Raw genomic sequence first — 21,562 nt, forward strand, 5'->3', positions numbered from 1 at the left:
ATGAAGTGAAGCATCGGAATCTATAGCTAGTGTCACAGGAATGGTTCAAAACATAGTCAGTAAGAAGAGTCAGTGTTCTTGTCATTAAGTCGGCATTGTGCCTTTTGTATTTAATTCTAATGCAATTTTAGTGTTTCATCGTCAATAAGATGGTCCAAGGGATACTGTAAACCTGGAGTGAAGCATCGGAATCTATAACTAGTGTCAATGGAATGGTTCAAAACATAGTCAGTAAGAAGAGTCAGTCTTCTTGTACTTAAGTCGGCATTGTGCCTTTTGTATCTTATTCCGATGCAATTTCTGTGTTTCATCATCAATAAGAAGGTCAGAGGGATACAGTAATCCTGAAGTGAAGCATCGGAATCTATAGCTAGTGTCACAGGAATGGTTCAAAACATAGTCAGTAAGAAGAGTCAGTGTTCTTGTCATTAAGTCGGCATTGTGCCTTTTGTATTTAATTCTAATGCAATTTCTGTGTTTCATCGACAATAAGAAGGTACAAGGGATACAGTGAACCTGAAGTGAAGCATCGGAATGTACAACTAGTGTCATAGGAATGGTTCAAAACATAGACAGTAAGAAGGGTCAGCCTTCTTGTACTTATGTCGGAATTGTCCCTTATCTATTTAATTCCGATGCAGTTTCTGTGTTTCATCGTCAATAAGAAGGTTAGAGGGATACAGTAAACCTGAAGTGAAGCATCGGAATCTATAACTAGTGTCACAGGAATCGTTCAAAACATACTCAGTAAGAAGAGTCAGTCTTCTTGTACATAAGTTGGCATTGTGCCTTTCGTACTTAATTCCGATACAATTTCTATGTTTCACCGGCAATAAGAAGGTCAAAGTGATACAGGAAACCTGAAGTGAAGCATCGGAATCTATAACTAGTGTCACAGGAATGGTTCAAAACATAGTCAGTATGAAGATTCAGTCTTCTTGTCCTTAAGTCGGCATTGTGCCTTTTGTATTTAATTCCGATGCAATTTCTGTGTTTCATCGTCAATAAGAAGGTCAGTGGGATACAGTAAACCTGAAGTGAAGCATCGGAATCCAAAACTAGTGTCACAGGAATGATTCAAAACATAGACAGTAGGAAGAGTCAGTCTTCTTGTACTTAAGTCGGCATTGTGCCTTTTGTATTTAAATCCGATGCAATTTCTGTGTTTTATCGTCAATAAGCAGGTCCAAGGTATACAGTAAACCTGAAGTGAAGCATCGGAATCTACAACTAGTCTCACAGGAATGGTTCAAAACATAGTCAGTAAGAACAGTTAGTCTTCTTGTCCTTAGGTCGGCATTGTGCCTCTTGTATTTAATTCCGATGCAATTTCTGTGTTTCATCGTCAATGAGAAGGTCCAAGGGATACAGTAAACCTGGAGTGTAGCATCGGAATCTATAACTATTGTCACAGGAATGGTTCAAAACATAGACAGTAAGAAGAGTCAGTCTTCGTGTACTTTAGTCGGCATTTGCCTTTTGTATTTAATTCCAACGCAATTTCTGTGTTTTATCGTCAATAAGAAGGTCTAAGGGATGCAGTAAACCTGAAGTGAAGCATCGGAATCTATAATTAGTGTCACTGGAATGGTTCAAAACATAGTCAGTAAGAACAGTTAGTCTTCTTGTCCTTAAGTTGGCATTGTGCCTTTTGTATTTATTTCCGATGCAATTTCTGTGTTTCATCGTCAATAAGAAGGTCCAAGGGATACAGTAAACCTGGACTGTAGCATCGAAATCTATAACTAGTGTCACAGTAATGGTTCAAAACATAGACAGTAAGAAGAGTCAGACGTCTTGTACTGATGTTGGCATTGTGCGTTTTGTTTTTAATTCCGATGCAATTTCTGTGTTTCATCGTCAATAAGAAGGTCCAAGGGTTACAATAAACCTAAAGTGAAGCATCGGAATCTATAACTCGTGTCACTGGAATGTTTTAAAATATAGACAGTAAGAAGAGTCAGTCTTCTTGTACTTAAGTCGGCATTGTGCCTTTTGTAATTAATTCCGATGCAATTTCTGTGTTTCATCGTCAATAAGAAGGTCCAAGGGATACAGTAAACCTGGACTGTAGCATCGGAATCTATAACTTGTGTCACAGGAATGGTTCAAAACATAGACAGTAAGAGGAGTCAGTCTTCGTGTACTTAAGTCGGCATTTTGCCTTTTGTATTTAATTCTGATGCAACTTCTGTGTTTCATCGTCAATAATAAGATCCAAGGGATACAGTAAACCTGACGTGAAGCATCGGAATCTATAACTAGTGTCACAGGAAGGGTTCAAAACATAGACAGTAAGAATAGTCAGTCTTCTTGTACTTAAGTCGGCATTGTGCCTTTTCTATTTAATTCCGATGCAATTTTTGTGTTTCATCGTCAATAACCAGGTCCAAGGGATACAGTAAACCTGGAGTGAAGCATCGGAATCTATTACTAGTGTCAACGGAATGGTTCAAATCATAGACAGTAAGAAGAGTCAGTCTTCTTGTACTTAAGTCGGCATTGTGCCTTTTTTATTTAATTCCGATGCATTTTCTGTGTTTTATCGTCAATAAGAAGGTCAGAGGGATATAGTAAACCTGAAGTGAAGCATCGGAATCTGTAGCTAGTGTCACAGGAATGGTTCAAAACATAGTCAGTAAGAAGAGTCAGTCTTCTTGTCCTTTATGTAGGCATTGTGCCATTTGTATTTAATTCCGATGCAATTTCTGTGTTTCATCGTCAATAACAAGGTCCAAGGGATACAGTAAAACTGAAGTCATGCATCGGAATCTATAACTAGTGTCAGAGGAATGGTTCAAAACGTAGACAGTAAGAAGAGTCAGTCTTCTTGTACTTATGTAGGCATTGTGGCGTTTCAATTTAATTCCGATTCAATTTCTGTGTTTCCTCGTCAATAAGAAGGTCAGAGGGATACAGTAAACCTCAAGTGCAGCATCGGAATCTATAACTAGTGTCACAGGAATGGTTCAAATCATAGTCAGTAGGAAGAGTCGGTCTTCATGTACTTAAGTCGGCATTGTGCTTTATGTATTTAATTCCGATGCAATTTCTGTGTTTCATCGTCAATACGAAGGTCCAAGGGATACAGTAAACCTGAAGTGAAGCATCGGAATCCATAATTAGTGTCACAGGAATGATTCAAAGCATAGACAGTAGAAAGAGTCAGTCTTCTGGTACTTAAGTCGGCATTGTGCCTTTTGTATCTTATTCCGATGCAATTTCTGTGCTTCATCATCAATAAGATGGTCAGAGGGATACAGTAATCCTGAAGTGAAGAATCGGAATCTATAACTAGTGTCACAGGAATGGTTCAAAACATAGTCAGTAAGAAGAGCCAATCTTCTTGTACTTAAGTTGGCATTGTGCATATCGTATTTAATTCCGATGCTACTTCTGTGTTTCACCGGCATTAAGAAGGCCGAAGGATACAGTAAACCTGAAGTGAAGCATCGGACTCCATAAATAGTGTCACAGAAAAGGTTCAAAACATAGACAGTAAAAGAGTCAGTCTTCTTGTACTTAAGTCGGCATTGTTTCTTTTGTATTTAATTCCGATGCAATTTCTGTGTTTCATCGTCAATAAGAAGGTCCAAGGGAAACTGTAAACCTCAAGTGAAGCATCGGAATCTATAAGAAGTGTCACAGGAATGGTTCAAAACATAGTCAGTATAAAAGTCAGTCTTCTTGTCCCTAAGTCGGCATTGTGCCTTTTGTATTTAATTCCGATGCAATTTCTGAGTTTCTTCGGCAATACGGTCAGAGGGATACAGTAAACCTGAAGTGAAGCATCGGAATCTATAACTAGTGTCACAGGAATGGTTCAAACATAGTCAGTAAGAAGAGACAGTCTTCTTGTACTTAAGTCGGCATTGTGCCTTTTGTATCTTATTCCGATGCAATTTCTGTGTTTCATCATCAATAAGAAGGTCAGAGGGATACAGTAATCATGAAGTGAAGCATCGGAATCTATAGCTAGTGTCACAGGAATGGTTCAAAACATAGTCAGTAAGAAGAGTCAGTGTTCTTGTCATTAAGTCGGCATTGTGCTTTTGTATTTAATTCTAATGCAATTTCAGTGTTTCATCGTCAATAAGATGGTCCAAGGGATACTGTAAACCTGGAGTGAAGCATCGGAATCTATAACTAGTGTCAATGGAATGGTTCAAAACATAGTCAGTAAGAAGAGTCAGTCTTCTTGTACTTAAGTCGGCATTGTGCCTTTTGTATCTTATTCCGATGCAATTTCTGTGTTTCATCATCAATAAGAAGGTCAGAGGGATACAGTAATCCTGAAGTGAAGCATCGGAATCTATAGCTAGTGTCACAGGAATGGTTCAAAACATAGTCAGTAAGAAGAGTCAGTGTTCTTGTCATTAAGTCGGCATTGTGCTTTTGTATTTAATTCTAATGCAATTTCTGTGTTTCATCGACAATAAGAAGGTACAAGGGATACAGTGAACCTGAAGTGAAGCATCGGAATGTACAACTAGTGTCATAGGAATGGTTCAAAACATAGACAGTAAGAAGGGTCAGCCTTCTTGTACTTAAGTCGGAATTGTCCCTTTTCTATTTAATTCCGATGCAGTTTCTGTGTTTCATCGTCAGTAAGAAGGTCAGAGGGATACAGTAAACCTGAAGTGAAGCATCGGAATCTATAACTAGTGTCACAGGAATCGTTCAAAACATACTCAGTAAGAAGAGTCAGTCTTCTTGTACATAAGTTGGCATTGTGCCTTTCGTACTTAATTCCGATACAATTTCTATGTTTCACCGGCAATAAGAAGGTCAAAGTGATACAGGAAACCTGAAGTGAAGCATCGGAATCTATAACTAGTGTCACAGGAATGGTTCAAAGCATAGTCAGTATGAAGATTCAGTCTTCTTGTCCTTAAGTCGGCATTGTGCCTTTTGTATTTAATTCCGATGCAATTTCTGTGTTTCATCGTCAATAAGAAGGTCAGTGGGATACAGTAAACCTGAAGTGAAGCATCGGAATCCAAAACTAGTGTCACAGGAATGATTCAAAACATAGACAGTAGGAAGAGTCAGTCTTCTTGTACTTAAGTCGGCATTGTGCCTTTTGTATTTAAATCCGATGCAATTTCTGTGTTTTATCGTCAATAAGCAGGTCCAAGGTATACAGTAAACCTGAAGTGAAGCATCGGAATCTACAACTAGTCTCACAGGAATGGTTCAAAACATAGTCAGTAAGAACAGTTAGTCTTCTTGTCCTTAAGTCGGCATTGTGCCTCTTGTATTTAATTCCGATGCAATTTCTGTGTTTCATCGTCAATGAGAAGGTCCAAGGGATACAGCAAACCTGGAGTGTAGCATCGGAATCTATAACTATTGTCACAGGAATGGTTCAAAACATAGACAGTAAGAAGAGTCAGTCTTCGTGTACTTTAGTCGGCATTTGCCTTTTGTATTTAATTCCAACGCAATTTCTGTGTTTTATCGTCAATAAGAAGGTCTAAGGGATGCAGTAAACCTGAAGTGAAGCATCGGAATCTATAATTAGTGTCACTGGAATGGTTCAAAACATAGTCAGTAAGAACAGTTAGTCTTCTTGTCCTTAAGTTGGCATTGTGCCTTTTGTATTTATTTCCGATGCAATTTCTGTGTTTCATCGTCAATAAGAAGGTCCAAGGGATACAGTAAACCTGGACTGTAGCATCGGAATCTATAACTTGTGTCACAGGAATGGTTCAAAACATAGACAGTAAGAAGAGTCAGTCTTCTTGTACTTCAGTCGACATTGTGCCTTTTCTATTTAATTCCGATGCAATTTCTGTGTTTCATCGTCAATAAGAAGGTCAGAGGGATGCAATGAACCTCAAGTGAAGCATCGGAATTTATATCTAGTGTCACAGGAATGGTTCAAACACAGAAAGTAAGAAGAGTCGGTCTTCTTGTACTTAAGTCGTCATTGTGCCTTTTGTATTTAATTCCGATGCAAATTCTGTTTTACATCGTCAATAGGATGGTCAGAGGGAAACAGTAAACCTGTAGTGAAGCATTGGAATCTATAACTAGTGTCACAGGAATGGTTCAAAACATAGTCAGTAAGAAGAGTCAATCTTCTTGTCCTTATGTCGGCATTGTGCCTCTTGTATTTAATTCCGATGCAATTTCTGTGTTTCATCGTCAATAAGAAGGTCCAAGGGATACTGTAAACCTTGAGTGAAGCATCGGAATCTACAACTAGTGTCACAGTAATGGTTCAAAACATAGATAGTAAGAAGAGTCAGACGTCTTGTACTGAAGCCGGCATTGTGCCTTTTGTATTTAATTCCGATGCAATTTCTGTGTTTCATCGTCAATAAGAAGGTCCAAGGGATTCAGTAAGCCTGAAGTGAAGCATCGGAATCTATAATTAGTGTCACTGTAACGGTTCAAAATATAGACAGTAAGAAGAGTCAGTCTTCTTGTACTTAAGTCGACATTGTGCCTTTTGTATTTAATTCCGATGCAATTTCTGTGTTTCATCGTCAATAAGAAGGTCCAAGGGATACAGTAAACCTAGACTGTAGCATCGGAATCTATAACTTGTGTCACAGGAATGGTTCAAAACATAGACAGTAAGAAGAGTCAGTCTTCTTGTACTTAAGTCGACATTGTGCCTTTTCTATTTAATTCCGATGCAATTTCTGTGTTTCATCGTCAATAAGAAGGTCAGAGGGATACAATGAACCTGAAGTGAACCATCGGAATCTATAACTAGTGTCACAGGAATGGTTCAAACATAGTCAGTAAGAACAGTCAGTCTTCTTGCCTTTAAGTCGGCATTGTGCCTTTTGTATTTAATTCCGACGCAATTTCTGTGTTTCATCGCCAATAAGAAGGTCCAATGGATACAGTAAACCTGAAATGAAGCATTATAATCTATAACTGGTATCACAGGAATGGTTCAAATCATAGTCAGTAAGACGAGTCAGTCTTCGTGTACTTAAGTCTTCATTGTGCCTTTTCTATTTAATTCCGATGCAATTTCTGTGTTTCATCGTCAATAAGAAGGTCCAAGGTATACAGAAAACCTGAAGTGAAGCATCGGAATCTATAACTAGCGTCACAGGAATGGTTCAAAACATAGTCAGTGAGAAGAGTCAGTCTTCTTGTACTTAAGACGGCATTGTGACTTTTCTATTTAATTCGGATGCAATTTTTGTGTTTCATCGTCAATAAGAAGGTCCAAGGGATACAGTAAACCTGGAGTGAATCATCGGAATCTAAAACTAGTGTCACAGGAATGGTTCAAATCATAGACAGTAAGAGGAGTCAGTCTTCTTGTACTTAAGTCTGCATTGTGCCTTTTGTATTTAATTCCGATGCAATTTCTGTGTTTCGTCGTCAATAGGCAGGTCAGAGGGATACAATAAACCTGAAGTGAAGCATCGGAATCTATAACTAGTGTGACAGGAATGGTTCAAACCATAGTCAGTAAGAACAGTTAGTCTTCTTGTCCTTAAGTCGGCATTGTGCATTTTCTATTTAATTCCGATGCAATTTCTGTGTTTCATCGTCAATAAGAAGGTCCAAGGGATACAGTAAACCTGGAGTGTAGCATCGGAATCTATTACTTATGTCACAGGAATGGTTCAAAACATAGACAGTAAGAAGAGTCAGTCTTCGTGTACTTTAGTCGGCATTTGCCTTTTGTATTTGATTCCGACGCAATTTCTGTGTTTCATCGTCAATAAGAAGGTCTAAGGGATACAGTAAACCAGGAGTGAAGCATCGGGATCTATAACTAGTGGCAATTGAATGGTTCACAACATAGACAGTAAGAAGAGTCAGTCTTCTTGTACTTAAGTCGGCATTGCGCCTTTTTTATTTAATTCCGATGCAATTTCTGTGTTTCATCGTCAATAAGAAGGTCTGAGGGATACAGTATACCAGATGTGAAGCATCGGAATCTATAGCTAGTGTCACAGGAATGGTTCGAAACATAGTCAGTAAGAAGAGTCAATCTTCTTGTACTTAAGTTGGCATTGTGCATTTCGTATTTAATTCCGATGCAATTTCTGTGTTTGACCGGCAACAAGAAGGTCAGAGGGATGCAGGAAACCTGAAGTGAAGCATCGGAATCTATAACTAGTGTCACAGGAATGGTTCAAACATAGACAGAAAGAAGAGTCAGTCTTCTTGTACTTAAGTCGGCATTGTGCCTTTTGTATTTCATTAAGATGCAATTTCTGTTTTTCATCGTCAATAGGAAGGTCAGAGGGAAACGGTAATCCTGAAGTGAAGCATCGGAATCTAAAACTAGTGTCATAGGAATGGTTCAAAATCACAGTCAGTAAGAAGAGTCAATCTTCTTGTCCTTAAGTCGGCATTGTGCCTCTTGTATTTAATTCCGATGCAATTTCTGAGTTTCATCGACAATAAGAAGGTCCAAGGGATACAGAAAACCTGGAGTGTAGCATGGGAATCTATAACTAGTGTCACAGGAATGGTTCTAACATAGACAGTAAGAAGAGTCAGTCTTCTTGTACTTAAGTCGGCATTGCGCCTTTTTTATTTAATTCCGATGCAATTTCTGTGTTTCATCGTCAATAAGAAGGTCTGAGGGATACAGTATACCAGATGTGAAGCATCGGAATCTATAGCTAGTGTCACAGGAATGGTTCAAAACATAGGCAGTAAGAAGAGTCAGTCTTCTTGTCCTTAAGTCGGCATTGTGCCTCTTGTATTTAAATATGATGCAATTTCTGTGTTTCATCGTCAATAAGAAGGTCCAAGGGATACAGTGAACCTGAAGTGAAGCATCGGAATGTACAACTAGTGTCATAGGAATGGTTCAAAGCATAGACAGTAAGAAGAAACAGCCTTCTTGTACTTAAGTCGGCATTGTGCCTTTTCTATTTAATTCCGATGCAATTTCTGTGTTTCATCGTCAATAAGAAACTCTGAGGGATACAGTAAAGCTGAAGTGAAGCATCGGAATCTATAACTAGTGTCACAGGGGAATCGTTCAAAACATAGTCAGTAAGAAGAGTCAGTCTTCTTGTACATATGTTGGCATTGTGCCTTTCGTATCTAATTCCGATACAATTTCTGTGTTTCACCGGCAATATGAAGGTCAAAGGGATACAGGAAACCTGAAGTGAAGCATCGGAATCTATAACTAGTGTCACAGGAATGGTTCAAACATAGACAGTAAGAAGAGTCAGTCTTCTTGTACTTAAGTTGGCATTGTGCCATTTGTAATTAATTCCGATGCAATTTCTGTGATTCATCGTCAATAAGAAGGCCCAAGGGATACAGAAAACCTGAAGTGAAGCATCGGACTCTATAACTAGTGTCACAGAAATGGTTCAAAACATAGACAGTAGAAGAGTCAGTCTTCTTGTACTTAAGTCGGCATTGTGCCTTTTGTAATTAATTCCGATGCAATTTCTGTGTTTCATCTTTAATAGGAAGGTCAGAGGGAAACAGTAAACCTGGAGTGAAGCATCGGAATCTATTACTAGTGTCAATGGAATGGTTCAAAACATAGGCAGTAAGAAGAGTCAGTCTTCCTGTTCTTAAGTCGGCATTGTGCCTTTTGTATTTAATTCCGATGCATTTTCTGTGTTTTATCGTCAATAAGAAGGTCAGAGGGATATAGAAAAACCTGAAGTGAAGCATCGGTATCTATAGCTAGTGTCACAGGAATGGTTCAAAACATAGTCACTAAGAAGAGTCAGTCTTCTTGTTCTTTATGTAGGCATTGTGCCTTTTGTATTTAATTCCGATGCAATTTCTGTGTTTCATCGTCAATAACAAGGTCCTAGGGATACAGTAAAACTGAAGTCATGCATCGGAATCTATAACTAGTGTCACAGGAATGGTTCAAAACGTAGACAGTAAGAACAGTCAGTCTTCTTGTACTTAAGTAGGCATTGTGGCGTGTCAATTTAATTCCGATTCAATTTCTGTGTTTCCTCGTCAATAAGAAGGTCAGAGGGATACAGTAAACCTCAAGTGCAGCATCGGAATCCATAATTAGTGTCACAGGAATGGTTCAAAACATAGACAGTAGAAAGAGTCAGTCTTCTTGTACATAAGTCGGCATTGTGCCTTTTGTATCTTATTCCGATGCAATTTCTGTGTTTCATCGTCAATAAGAAGGTCCAAGGGAAACAGTAAAGCTCAAGTGAAGCATCGTAATCTATAACAAGTGTCACAGGAATGGTTCAAAACATAGTCAGTATAAGAGTCAGTCTTCTTGTCCCTAAGTCGGCATTGTGCCTTTTGTATTTAATTTCGATGCAATTTCTGAGTTTATCGGCAATACGGTCAGAGGGATACAGTACACCTGAAGTGAAGCATCGGAATCTATAACTAGTGTCACAGGAATGGTTCAAAACATAGTCAGTAAGAAGAGTCAATCTTCTTGTCCTTAAGTCGGCATTGTGCTTCTTGTATTTAATTCCGATGCAATTTCTGTGTTTCATCGTCAATAAGAAGGTCCAAGGGATACAGTAAACCTGGACTGTAGCATCGGAATCTATAACTTGTGTCACAGGAATGGTTCAAAACATAGACAGTAAGAAGAGTCAGTCTTCTTGTACTTAAGTCGACATTGTGCCTTTTCTATTTAATTCCGATGCAATTTCTGTGTTTCATCGTCAATAAGAAGGCCAGAGGAATACAATGAACCTGAAGTGAAGCATCGGAATCTATAACTAGTGTCACAGGAATGGTTCAAACATATTCAGTAAGAACAGTCAGTCTTCTTGTCTTTAAGTCGGCATTGTGCCTTTTGTATTTCATTCCGACGCAATTTCTGTGTTTCATCGTCAATAAGAAGGTCCAAGGGATACAGTAAACCTGAAGTGAAGCATTATAATCTGTAACTGGTGTCACACTAATGATTCAAAACATAGTCAGTAAGAAGAGTCAGTCTTCTTGTACTTAAGTTGGCATTGTGCATTTCGTATTTAATTCCAATGCTACTTCTGTGTTTCACCGGCATTAAGAAGGCCGAAGGGATACAGTAAACCTGAAGTGAAGCATCGGACTCCATAAATAGTGTCACAGAAAAGGTTCAAAACATGGACAGTAAAAGAGTCAGTCTTCTTGTACTTAAGTCGGCATTGTTTCTTTTGCATTTAATTCCGATGCAATTTCTGTGTTTCATCGTCAATACGAAGGTCCAAGGGAAACAGTAAACCTCAAGTGAAGCATCGGAATCTATAACAAGTGTCACAGGAATGGTTCAAAACATAGTCAGTATAAGAGTCAGTCTTCTTGTCCCTAAGTCGGCATTGTGCCTTTTGTATTTAATTCCGATGCAATTTCTGAGTTTCTTCGGCAATGCGGTCAGAGGGATACAGTAAACCAGAAGTGAAGCATCGGAATCTATAACTAGTGTCACAGGAATGGTTCAAAACATAGACTGTAAGAAGAGTCAGTCTTCTTGTACTTAAGTCGGCATTGTGCCTTTTCTATTTAATTCCGATGCAATTTTTGTGTTTCATCGTCAATAACAAGGTCCAAGGGATACAGTAAACCTGGAGAGAAGCATCGGAATCTATTACTAGTGTCAATGGAATGGTTCAAAACATAGACAGTAAGAAGAGTCAGTCTTCTTGTACTTAAGTCGGCATTGCGCCTTTTGTATTTAATTCCGATGCATTTTCTGTGTTTTATCGTCAATAAGAAGGTCAGAGGGATATAGTAAACCTGAAGTGAAGCATCGGAATCTATAGCTTGTGTCACAGGAATGGTTCAAAACATAGTCAGTAAGAAGAGTCAGTCTTCTTGTTCTTTATGTAGGCATTGTGCCTTTCTTATTTAATTCCGATGCAATTTCTGTGTTTCATCGTCAATAACAAGGTCCAAGGGATACAGTAAAACTGAAGTCATGCATCGGAATCTATAACTAGTGTCACAGGAATGGTTGAAAACGTAGCCAGTAAGAAGAGTCAGTCTACTTGTACTTAAGTAGGCATTGTGGCGTTTCAATTTAATTCCGATTCGATTTCTGTGTTTCCTCCTCAATAAGAAGGTCAGAGGGATACAGTAAACCTCAAGTGCAGCATCGGAATCTATAACTAGTGTCACAGGAATGGTTCAAAGCATAGTCAGTAGGAAGAGTCGGTCTTCATGTACTTAAGTCGGCATTGTGCCTTATGTATTTAATTCCGATGCAATTTCTGTGTTTCATCGTCAATACGAAGGTCCAAGGGATACAGTAAACCTGAAGTGAAGCATCGGAATCCATAATTAGTGTCACAGGAATGGTTCAAAACATAGACAGTAGAAAGAGTCAGTCTTCTTGTACATAAGTCGGCATTGTGCCTTTTGTATCATATTCCGATGCAATTTCCGTGTTTCATCATCAATAAGATGATCAGAGGGATACAGTAATCCTGAAGTGAAGAATCGGAATCTATAACTAGTGTCACAGGAATGGTTCAAAACATAGTCAGTAAGAAGAGTCAATCTTCTTGTACTTAAGTTGGTATTGTGCATTTCGTATTTAATTCCGATGCTACTTCTGTGTTTCACCGGCATTAAGAAGGCCGAAGGGATACAGTAAACCTGAAGTGAAGCATCGGACTCCATAAATAGTGTCACAGAAAAGGTTCAAAACATGGACAGTAAAAGAGTCAGTCTGCTTGTACTTAAGTCGGCATTGTTTCTTTTGTATTTAATTCCGATGCAATTTCTGTGTTTCATCGTCAATACGAAGGTCCAAGGGAAACAGTAAACCTCAAGGGAAGCATCGGAATCTATAACAAGTGTCACAGGAATGGTTCAAAACACAGTCAGTATAAGAGTCAGTCTTCTTGTCCCTAAGTCGGCATTGTGCCTTTTGTATTTAATTCCGATGCAATTTCTGAGTTTCTTCGGCAATACGTTCAGAGAGATACAGTAAACCTGAAGTGAAGCATCGGAATCTATAACTAGAGTCACAGGAATGGTTCAAAACATAGTCAGTAGGATGAGTCAATCTTCTTGTCCTTAAGTCGGCGTTATGCCTCTTGTATTTAATTCCGATGCAATTTCTGTGTTTCATCGTCAATAAGAAGGTCCAAGGGATTCTGTAAACCTGGAGTGAAGCATCGGAATCTATAACTAGTGTCACATGAATGGTTCAAAACATAGACAGTAAGAAGAGTCAGTCTTCTTGTACTTAAGTCGACATTGTGCCTTATCTATTTAATTCCGATGCAATTTCTGTGTTTCATCGTCAATAAGAAGGTCAGAGGGATACAATGAACCTGAAGTGAAGCATCGGAAACTATAACTAGTGTCACAGGAATGGTTCAAACATAGTCAGTAAGAACAGTCAGTCTTCTTGTCTTTAAGTCGGCATTGTGCCTTTTGTATTTCATTCCGACGCAATTTCTGTGTTTCATCGTCAATAAGAAGGTCCAAGGGATACAGTAAACCCGAAGTGAAGCATTATAATCTATAACTGGTGTGACAGGAATGGTTCATATCATAGTCAGTAAGATGAGTCAGTCTTCTTGTACTTAAGTCTTCATTGTGCCTTTTCTATTTAATTCCGATGCAATTTCTGTGTTTCATCGTCAATAAGAAGGTCCAAGGTATACAGAAAACCTGAAGTGAAGCATCGGAATCTATAACTAGTGTCACAGGAATGGTTCAAAACATAGTCAGTAAGAAGAGTCAGTCTTCTTGTACTTAAGACGGCATTGTGACTTTTCTATTCAATTCGGATGCAATTTTTGTGTTTCATCGTCAATAAGAAGGTCCAAGGGATGCAGTAAACCTGGAGTGAATCATCGGAATCTAAAACTAGTGTCACAGGAATGGTTCAAAACATACACAGTAAGAAGAGTCAGTCTTCGTGTACCTTAGTCGGCATTTGCCTTTTGTATTTAATTCCGACGCAATTTCTGTGTTTCATCGTCAATAAGAAGGTCTAAGGGATACAGTAAACCTGGAGTGAAGCATCGGAATCCATAACTAGTGTCAATGGAATGGTTCACAACATAGACAGTAAGAAGAGTCAGTCTTCTTGTACTTAAGTGGGCATTGCGCCTTTTTTATTTAATTCCGATGCAATTTCTGTGTTTCATCATCAATAAGAAGGTCTGAGGGATACAGTATACCAGATGTGAAGCATCGGAATCTATAGCTAGTGTCACAGGAATGGTTCAAAACATAGTCAGTAAGAAGAGTCAATCTTCTTGTACTTAAGTTGGCATTGTGCATTTCGTATTTAATTCCGATGCAATTTCTGTGTTTCACCGGCAACAAGAAGGTCAGAGGGATGCAGGAAACCTGAAGTGAAGCATCGGAATCTATAACTAGTGTCACAGGAATGGTTCAAACATTGACAGTAAGAAGAGTCAGTCTTCTTGTACTTAAGTCGGCATTGTGCCTTTTGTACTTAATTCCGATGCAATTTCTGTTTTTCATCGTCAATAGGAAGGTCGGAGGGAAACGGTAATCCTGAAGTGAAGCACCGGAATCTATAACTAGTGTCACAGGAATGGTTCAAAATCACAGTCAGTAAGAAGAGTCAATCTTCTTGTCCTTAAGTCGGCATTGTGCCTCTTGTATTTAATTCCGATGCAATTTCTGTGATTCGTCGACAATAAGAAGGTCCAAGGGATAGAGAAAACCTGGAGTGCAGCATGGGAATCTATAACTAGTGTCACAGGAATGGTTCAAAACATAGACAGTAAGAGGAGTCAGTCTTCGTGTACTAATGTCGGCATTTCGCCTTTTGTATTTAATTCCGATGCAATTTCGGTGCTTCATCGTCAATAAGAAGGTCCAAGAGATACAGTAAACCTGAGGTGAAGCATTATAATCCATAACTAGTGTCACAGGAATGGTTCAAAACATAGTCAGTAAGAAGAGTCAGTCTTCTTGTACTTAAGTCTTCATTGTGCCTTTTCTATTTAATTCCGATGCAATTTCTGTGTTTCATCGTCAATAAGAAGGTCCAAGGGATACAGTAAACCTGGAGTGAAGCATCGGAATCTATAACTAGTGTCAATGGAATGGTTCACAACATAGACAGTAAGAAGAGTCAGTCTTCTTGTACTTAAGTCGGCATTGCGCCTTTTTTATTTAATTCCGATGCAATTTCTGTGTTTCATCGTCAATAAGAAGTTCTGAGGGATACAGTATACCAGATTTGAAGCATCGGAATCTATAGCTAGTGTCACAGGAATGGTTCAAAACATAGTCAGTAGGAAGAGTCTGTCTTCTTATCCTTAAGTCGGCATTGTGCCCCTTGTATTTAATTCTGATTGAATTTCTGTGTTTCATCGTCAATAAGAAGGTCCAAGGGATATAGTAAACCTGAAGTGAAGCATTATAATCTATAACTGGTGTCACAGGAATGGTTCAAAACATAGACAGTAAGAAGAGTCAGACATCTTGTACTGAAGCCGGAATTGTGCCTTTTGTATTTAATTCCGATGCAATTTCTGTGTTTCATCGTCAATAAGAAGGTCCAAGGGATTCAGTAAGCCTGAAGTGAAGCATCGAAATCTATAATTAGTGTCACTGGAATGGTTCAAAACATAGACAGTATGAAGAGTCAGTCTTCTTGTGCTTAAGTCGACATTGTGCCTTCTCTATTTAATTCCGATGCAATTTCTGTGTTTCATCGTCAATAAGAAGGTCAGAGGGATACAATGAACCTGAAGTGAAGCATCGGAATCTATAACTAGTGTCACAGGAATGGTTCAAACATAGTCAGTAAGAACAATCAGTCTTCTTGTCTTTAAGTCGGCATTGTGCCTTTTGTATTTAATTCCGACGCAATTTCTGTGTTTCATCGTCAATAAGAGGGTCCAAGGGATACAGTAAACCTGAAGTGAAGGATTATAATCTATAACAGGTGTCACTGGAATGGTTCAAAACATAGTCAGTAAGAAGAGTCAGTCTTCTTATACTTAAGTCTTCATTGTGCCTTTTCTATTTAATTCCGATGTAATTTCTGTGTTTCATCGTCAATAAGAAGGTCCAAGGGATACAGTAAACCTGGAGTGAATCATCGGAATCTAAAACTAGTGTCACAGGAATGGTTCAAATTATAGACAGTAAGAGGAGTCAGTCTTCTTGTACTTAAGTCTGCATTGTGCCTTTTGTATTTAATTCCGATGCAATTTCTGTGTTTCGTCGTCAATAGGAAGGTCAGAGGGATAAAATAAACCTGAAGTGAAGCATCGGAATCTATAACAAGTGTCTCAGGAATGGTTCAAAACATAGTCAGTAAGAACAGTTAGTCTTCTTGTCCTTAAGTCGGCATTGTGCATTTTGTATTTAATTCCGATGCAATTTCTGTACTTCATCGTCAATAAGAAAGTCCAAGGGATACAGTAAACCTGGAGTGTAGCATCGGAATCTATAACTTGTGTCACAGGAATGGTTCAAAACATAGACAGTAAGAAGAGTCAGTCTTCGTGTACTTTAGTCGGCATTTGCCTTTTGTATTTAATTCCGACGCAATTTCTGTGTTTCATCGTCATTAAGAAGGTCTAAGGGATACAGTAAACCTGGAGGGAAGCATCGGAATCTATAACTAGTGTCAATGGAATGGTTCACAACATAGACAGTAAGAAGAGTCAGTCTTCTTGTACTTAAGCCGGCATTGCGCCTTTTATATTTAATTCCGATGCAATTTCTGTGTTTCATCGTCAATAAGAAGGTCAGAGGGATACAGTATACCAGATGTGAAGCATCGGAATCTATAGCTAGTGACACAGGAAAGGTTCAAAACATGGTCAGTAAGAAGAGTCAATCTTCTTGTACTTAAGTTGGCATTGTGCATTTCGTATTTAACTCCGATGCAATTTCTGTGTTTCACCGGCAACAAGAAGGTCAGAGGGATGCAGGAAACCTGAAGTGAAGCATCGGAATCTATAACTAGTGTCACAGGAATGGTTCAAACATAGACAGTAAGAAGAGTCAGTCTTCTTGTACTTAAGTCGGCATTGTGCCTTATGTATTTAATTCCGATGCACTTTCTGTATTTCATCGACAATATGAAGGTCCAAGGGATAGAGAAAACCTGGAGTGTAGCATGGGAATCTATAACTAGTGTCACAGGAATGGTTCAAAACATAGACAGTAAGAAGAGTCAGTCTTCGTGTACTAAAGCCGGCATTTCGCCTTTTGTATTTAATTCCGATGCAATTTCGGTGCTTCATCGTCAATAAGAAGGTCCAAGAGATACAGTAGACCTGAAGTGAAGCATTATAATCTATAACTAGTGTCACAGGAATGGTTCAAAACATAGTCAGTAAGAAGAGTCAGTCGTCTTGTACTTAAGTCTTCATTGTGCCTTTTCTATTTAATTCCGATGCAATTTCTGTGTTTCATCGTCAATAGGAAGGTCCAAGGGATACAGTAAACCTGGAGTGAAGCATCGGAATCTATAACAAGTGTCAATGGAATGGTTCACAACATATACAGTAAGAAGAGTCAGTCTTCTTGTACTTAAGTCGGCATTGCGCCTTTTTTATTTAATTCCGATGCAATTTCTGTGTTTCATCGTCAATAAGAAGGTCAGCGGGATACAGTATACCAGATGTGAAGCATCGGAATCTATAGTTAGTGTCACAGGAATGGTTCAAAACATAGTCAGTAAGAAGAGTCAGTCTTGTTGTCCTTAAGTCGGCATTGTGCCTCTTGTATTTAATTCTGATGCAATTTCTGTGTTTCATCGTCAATAAGAATGTCCAAGGGATACAGTAAACCTGAAGTGAAGCATCGGAATGTACAACTAGTGTCATAGGAATGGTTCAAAACATAGACAGTAAGAAGAAACAGCCTCCTTGTACTTAAGTCGGCATTGTGCCCTTTCTATTTAATTCCGATGCAATTTCTGTGTTTCATCGTCAATAAGAAACTCAGAGTGATACAGTAAACCTGAAGTGAAGCATCGGAATCTATAACTAGTGTCACAGGGGAATCGTTCAAAACATAGTCAGTAAGAAGAGTCAGTCTTCTTGTACATAAGTTGGCATTGTGCCTTTCGTATCTCATTCCGATACAATTTCTGTGTTTCACCGGCAATATGAAGGTCAAAGGGATACAGGAAACCTGAAGTGAAACATCGGAATCTATAACTAGTGTCACAGGAATGGTTCAAACATAGACAGCAAGAAGAGTCAGTCTTCTTGTGCTTAAGTTGGCATTGTGCCTCTTGTATTTATTCCGACGCAATTTCTGTGTTTCATCGTCAATAAGAGGGTCCAAGGGATACTGTAAACCTGGAGTGAAGCATCGGAATCTATAACTAGTGTCACAGGAATGGTTCAAAACATAGTCAGTATGAAGAGTGAGTCTTCTTGTCCGTAAGTCGGCATTGTGCCTTTTGTAATTAATTCCGATGCAATTTCTGTGTTTCATCGCCAATAAGAAGGTCAGTGGGATACAGTAAACCTGAAGTGAAGCATCGGAATCTATAACTAGTGTCACAGGAATGGTTCAAACATAGTCCGTAAGAAGAGTCAGTCTTCTTGTACTTAAGACGGCATTGTGACTTTTATATTTAATTCCGATGCAATTTCTGTGTTTCATCGTCAGTAAGAAGGTCCAAGGGATACAGTAAACCTGGAGTGAAGCATCGGATTCTAAAACTAGTGTCACAGGAATGTTTCAAACATAGGCAGTAAGAGGAGTCAGTCTTCTTGTACTTAAGTCGGCATTGTGCCTTTTCTATTTAATTCCGGTGCAATTTCTGTCTTTCGTCGTCAATAGGAAGGTGAGAGGGATACAATTAACCTGAAGTGAAGCTTCGGAATCTATAACTAGTGTCACAGGAATGGTTCAAAGCATAGTCAGTAAGAACAGTCGGTCTTCTTGTCCTTATGTCGGCATTGTGCCTTTTGTATTTAATTCCGATGCAATTTCTGTGTTTCATCGTCAATAACAAGGTCCAAGGGAGACAGTAAACCTGGAGTGTAGCATCGGAATCTATAACTTGTGTCACAGGAATGGTTCAAAACATAGATAATAAGAATAGTCAGTCTTCGTGTACTGTAGTCGGCATTTGCCTTTTGTATTTAATTCCGACGAAATTTCTGTGTTTCATCGTCAATAAGAAGGTCTAAGGGATACAGTAAACCTGAAGTGAAGCATCGGAATCTATAACTAGTGTCACACGAATGGTTCAAAACATAGACAGTAAGAAGAGTCAGTCTTCTTGTACTTAAGTCGGCATTGTGCCTTTTGTATCTTATTCCGATGCAATTTCTATGTTTCATCATCAATAAGAAGGTCGGAGGGATACAGTAATCCTGAATTGAAGCGTCGGAATCTATAACTAGTGTCACAGGAGTGGTTCAAAACATAGTCAGTAACAAGAGTCAATCTTCTTGTACTTAAGTTGGCATTGTGCATTTCGTATTTAATTTCGATGCAATTTCTGTGTTTCACCGGCAACAAGAAGGTCAGAGGGATGCAGGAAACCTGAAGTGAAGCATCGGAATCTATAACTAGTGTCACAGGAATGGTTCAAACATAGACAGTAAGAAGAGTCAGTCTTCTTGTACTTAAGTCGGCATTGTGCCTTTTGTGTTTAATTCCGATGCAATTTCTGTTTTTCATCGTCAATAGGAAGGTCAGAGGGAAACGGTAATCCTGAAGTGAAGCATCGAAATCTATAACTAGTGTCACAGGAATGGTTCAAAATCACAGTCAGTAAGAAGAGTCAATCTTCTTGTCCTTAAGTCGGTATTGTGCCTCTTGTATTTAATTCCGATGCATTTTCTGTGTTTCATCGTCAATGAGAAGGTCCAAGGGATACTGTAAACCTAGAGTGAAGCATCGGAATCTATAACTAATGTCACAGTAATGGTTCAAAACATAGACAGTAAGAAGAGTCAGACTTCTTGTACTGATGTTGGCATTGTGCGTTTTGTATTTAATTCCGATGCAATTTCTGTGTTTCATCGTCAATAAGAAGGTCCAAGGGTTACAATAAACCTGAAGTGAAGCATCAGAATCTATAACTAGTGTCACTGGAATGTTTCAAAATATAGACAGTAAGAAGAGTCAGTCTTCTTGTACTTAAGTCGGCATTGTGCCTTTTGTATTTAATTCCGATGCAATTTCTGTGTTTCATCGTCAATAAGAAGGTCCAAGAGATACAGTAACCCTGGACTGTAGCTTCGGAATCTATAACTTGTGTCACAGGAATGGTTCAAAACATAGACAGTATGAAGACTCAGTCTTCGTATACTTAAGGCGGCATTTTCCCTTTTGTATTTAATTCTGATGCAATTTCTGTGTTTCATCGTCAATAAGAAGGTCCAAGGGATACAGTAAACCTGAAGTGAAGCATCGGAATCTATAACTAGTGTCACAGGAATGGTTCAAAACATAGACAGTAGGAAGAGCCAGTCTTCTTGTACTTAAGTCGGCATTGTGCCTTTTCTATTTAATGCCGATGCAATTTTTGTGTTTCATCGTCAATAACAAGGTCCAAGGGATACAGTAAACCTGGAGTGAAGCATCGGAATCTATTACTAGTGTCAATGGAATGGTTCAAAACATAGACAGTAAGAAGAGTCAGTCTTCTTGTACTTAAGTAGGCATTGTGGCGTTTCAATTTAATTCCGATTCAATTTCTGTGTTTCCTCGTTAATAAGAAGGTCAGAGGGATACAGTAAACCTCAAGTGCAGCATCGGAATCTATAACTAGTGTCACAGGAATGGTTCAAAACATAGTCAGTAGGAAGAGTCGGTCTTCATGTACTTAAGTCGGCATTGTGCCTTACGTATTTAATTCCGATGCAATTTCTGTGTTGCATCGTCAATAAGATGGTCAGAGGGATATAGTAAACCTGAAGTGAAGCATCGGAATCTATAGCTAGTGTCACAGGAATGGTTCAAAACATAGTCAGTAAGAAGAGTCAGTCTTCTTCTCCTTTATGTAGGCATTGTGCCTTTTGTATTTAATTCCGACGCAATTTCTGTGTTTCATCGTCAATAACAAGGTCCAAGGGATACAGTAAAACTGAAGTCATGCATCGGAATCTATAACTAGTGTCACAGGAATGGTTCAAAACAGTAGACAGTAAGAAGAGTCAGTCTTCTTGTACTTAAGTAGGCATTGTGGCGTTTCAATTTAATTCCGATTCAATTTCTGTGTTTCCTCGTTAATAAGAAGGTCAGAGGGATACAGTAAACCTCAAGTGCAGCATCGGAATCTATAACTAGTGTCACAGGAATGGTTCAAAACATAGTCAGTAGGAAGAGTCGGTCTTCATGTACTTAAGTCGGCATTGTGCCTTATGTATTTAATTCCGATGCAATTTCTGTGTTTCATCGTCAATACGAAGGTCCAAGGGATACAGTAAACCTGAAGTGAAGCATCGGAATCCATAATTAGTGTCACAGGAATGGTTCAAAATATAGACAGTAGAAAGAGTCAGTCTTCTTGTACATAAGTCGGCATTGTGCCTTTTGTATCTTATTCCGATGCAATTTCTGTGTTTCATCATCAATAAGATGGTCAGAGGGGTACAGTAATCCGGAAGTGAAGAATCGGAATCTATAACTAGTGTCACAGGAATGGTTCAAAACATAGTCAGTAAGAAGAGTCAATCTTCTTGTACTTAAGTTGGCA

The sequence above is a fragment of the Schistocerca piceifrons genome, unplaced genomic scaffold (assembly GCF_021461385.2).
Source record: "Schistocerca piceifrons isolate TAMUIC-IGC-003096 unplaced genomic scaffold, iqSchPice1.1 HiC_scaffold_2445, whole genome shotgun sequence".
In the NCBI taxonomy this organism is placed as follows: Eukaryota; Metazoa; Arthropoda; class Insecta; order Orthoptera; family Acrididae; genus Schistocerca; species Schistocerca piceifrons.